We start from the raw sequence: 4188 nt of genomic DNA on the forward strand, positions 1-4188 counted from the left end.
TAAGGAACAAGGCTTCTCTATCCAACAATGGCAACAAAAATGTTATCACCTAGAATGGTTCCTCAAGGAAATTAGTCCCAAGGGGGTCTGAAAATATCTACATTTGTTGTCCCTCTTTTTCATAAAAAAATTCTCTCTTTGGATATGGTGCATGCTAATCCCAACAAGACATCTCTAGTCAAATTCTTCAAATCTGCAAATAGATATATCATATCAACTCTTGAAAAATATAATTCTTTTTTATCAATTATGTGTGAGTGACCAGGGCAAAGACAAAGTGGGGGGTGGATGAAATCAAATAGCGAAAGAGCCAGAATTAAATTCAAAATCTAATCTCACTAATTGATATATCCCAACTCTAGAATCAGTATGATTAAAGCATTGAGAACATTATGCTTTGAATGAATTCTTAACGATCAAACATCTACGTAAAGAAGGTAAAATTTCTTCCATTAATTAGAGTTTTCAAAGTATATATTTTTGATACGATTTTGAATCAAGTTTACCCCAAGGAAACAAAGGGGACTTAGTTGAAGTTTCTAAGCTCTAAACAGATCTAGAGTAGGGCACCTCCTACCTATCAGACTACCTCCCAGTGCTAGAGGAGCATCCAAGGATCCATCTGGAGTTTCATTCTTTGGACCTTGGGTTCTAGGAGTATTCCTGGCTCATACATTCCCCCCAAGATCATACATCTGGGACCCTTGATTGTTCTAGAGGACTCTGACAAGAAGCCACTTCCAAACTAATTATTCTTGCCCCTGACCATCAGACTTAGGCGACCCTGATGCCATTAGCTTCGTTGTTATATTTCTCTCTATCACTCTCTCTATCTGAATTATCCACTTTTCCAGTGTTGGAAAAACTCACTTAGTATTTTGTATCACTGTAACCATGTCATGGTTTTATACATGTGTTTTGAGGCTACATCAATAGAAATTTCTTTCTTTATATTATTTTCAACATTTTCCATGAGATGCACTTTATCTCCCACATTGTGCTCTTACTTCCTATATTATTCAGTCTTATTGGCCTACTTTTGAGGTCATTTGTTAGATATTAATAAAGTTACCTTATCTATCTATTGAAGACTTTTATGACCTATGAGGATGCTTAACAATGGCCCTAGGCTCAGAAATTCAATGCCGAAAGAAGATAAGAGAAAGCTTGAGGAAGATGTAAGACATTGAGCACTAATAGATTGAACTGCTTCCTTGCTCTTCTTTCTATCCAAAGTTTGTTTTGCTTCAAATATGATATTATTTTAAAAAAAATAGATGACGTATTTTTTCCAAAATATCAACATCTAAAAAAATCAGTGCTTTTCTTTTCTAACCATATAAATCTCCATTCAATAATAGTAGCAATAATTTTTCTTGAAAATATCCAAAATTCTTTTATGAAAATAGGAAGCTTGCTTTAGAAAAAGAGCAAAAACACCCTCTCCAAAATTAGCAGCATGATTTTTTAAATATAGCACCCTCCATATGTAGCACCATTCTAGTGCAAAATAGCACACAATAAACATTAAAAAGCTTTCAGATTGGTGTTCTCTCCTTAGCTAAGAATAGCAAAAGATGCCCATGAAAATAGGTGTCACATGAGTTGCCCTTTCTTAGTGAAGAATAACAGAAGATACTCATTGAAATAGTTATCACATAAGTGTTTCCTCCTGCTGGTTAAACTTAACATGAAATTAGATGAAAATCAACCTGTCATTGAGAAAAAACTTCTCCAAAATAGTGCCCTTATTCTGGTTTGTTTGTTTTACTCTATTTTGAATATCATGTTGTTGCATTCAGGAAAAGGTATTTCCTTTATTTTTCTTGATTGATTGGTCTATAATGCTCATTTCTCTTTATGATTTTCTTATGTAAATAAAGTTACATTTCAGGACTTTAAGGTGATTTCTTTATGTATTTTCGTAGGTTATAGAGTTAGGAAATTAAATAGTGTAGGGATTAGAAAGTTAGTGCACCTCTAGATATCATATTTGGCTGGTAGAGTCCATACCTCTCTTTTAATATGAAAAGCTGGTATAGTGCCCCTTTTACTAAAATGTCAACAATATGGTGGACTCGTGGGATGCAAGGGAAGTAATATTCCATATATTAAAGTTGATAGGTTCCCTTTGTGGTAACCCTTCCTTTGAAGATACAATATTTTACCATTTATTAAAGTGACGAAATTCAGTTGTACTTATTTGATGGTTATTATGTATGGTCTCTGATTGGTGGTCTAGTTTGCCGATATAATTATGTCTTCCAAAGCCATAGGAATCTAAAGTGTACAAGAAAGGAAACACCCTAGACTTGACCCAAGGTTTAATTTCTCAGTCAATGCAGAGCAAGGTTCCATGGGGAGAGGTGTGAATGCTAGAGTGGTTATTGACAAGGAACCTTCTCCACACCATGCAGCCATTGAAAAATCCCAAGCTGAATTTAGGTAGAATTCATTTGATTCCCGCACTATTGTTAGAACTTAGAACGTTTTGGTAAGAATTTGCTGATCTTGTTTCTAATCTGGGGGAGTTATTAACTCACGTAGGAAGTTGTTATCTGTGAATATCAGAGAAGGGAGTTGGAATTTATGGAGAAGGTAATAAAGAGAAGTATTTAATAGTGTTTCCTCTACAATGCATCCATAGGTACCAAAATCACTTCAATAATTATGACATTTATTGATTCTATAATGGATTATTTTTATTTACCCATGCAGGGTGGCAATCCCTTAGATTTTACACTTGGTGACACTTTTGCTATTGGTATTCATTTTCTCTCAACAATGGATCCATTGGCTAAGTATATTTTTACAAGGTTTAAATCCATGATTACAATCATAGTTTTTTTATTTTTTATTTTTTTCATGTGTTATTCTTTTGTATAGTTATTTGAATGCTCTTTACTAGTTATTATAAGTGATCTCTCTCTAAAGTTCCAAACATGTGTTGATGATCCCAAAGGTTGAGAGTTTATTTAATGATGCCTTGATAGTGAATCTAAAGATAGGATTGGTACATCTCCCTTGCCAAATGGAAAATCTAGAGATGAATGTGGAAGGGTTGGGTCTTTTTTGGGCAAGGGATCAAACCCAAGAGGTATTATGATACTTGTGGCAGGGGATACTGAAACTTTGGGGAGTGAATGCAGTAAAATGGGATAGGCATTGTAGGTGGACAGAAATCAAGTTGACCATCATAGAATATTATAGGACTCTAATGTTGTTTGTATAGGAATGAAAAATGAAGTTTATGTGAGAAGAAATAGGTCAAGATCAACGCATATCAATGAACAAACATATTCAAGAGAGACAAATAAATTTGGAACCGTGGATGGATCTTCAAATTTTTCTACATGTATGAAGGGGATGATAGATGTCAAAGAGGAAGAGTTAGTTACTCTTTCTTATAGGAATCACAATATTTCATTAATAACCATGGAAAAATCCATATCCCTTTATAAAAATCGAATGTCAAAATCATCTTCATGCAAAGAACATCTGGCGTCTAATTATGTTAAGTTGAACAAATAGGTTAGCTTTCATTATTTTTGGAAGACCAATGCTGAAGGAAGCTACTATTTCATAAAGGATGATGTAAAAATGAGTGAACTCAAAAAAAAGAATGCCATGCAAAGGACCTTGTTGTGACTCCAAGGATTTTAAACCAACAGTCAAAACTCATAATGTGGACAATCAAGATCTGGGCCTAGTTGATGGTAGTGTGACTACAGATAAATCTAAAGGGACTACAAAAAAGGATCATGACCATGTTCTTAATGATGGGTTATTCTGACAGTGGAAATGAAGTTGAGAAATCGTCACTGGTTGAGCCAAAAGGCAGTAACCCAAGTTCTAACAATGCAAGAGACTTTGTTGGAAATTTAATTGTTTCAAATGCTAATTTGGTTGATGTGAAGGGTAGACATAACTAAAGGTAAAGGCTGCAATGGAGACTAAAAGAGAAAGACTAGATTTTTTCTTGGTTTTCCCTTCAATTCCAAAGGTAATGAGACTAAATAAACATGGTTCTTTTAGTATGTCTTAGTTGGGCCAATCCAAAATCCAGTTATTTCAAATGTTTAAAAGAAAGAAGAAGTCAACGAATTTGAGGAAAGCATACTTAAGCTAGATAGGACCCTACCCAAAGTCCTCAAGTATTTAGAAAGTTTACTAGGTAGTTCTGAAGCA

This window comes from Pinus tabuliformis, chromosome 5_2 (assembly GCF_031772625.1).
Source record: "Pinus tabuliformis cultivar Carrire ecotype Pingquan chromosome 5_2, CPIR1, whole genome shotgun sequence".
NCBI classification, from domain to species: domain Eukaryota; kingdom Viridiplantae; phylum Streptophyta; class Pinopsida; order Pinales; family Pinaceae; genus Pinus; species Pinus tabuliformis.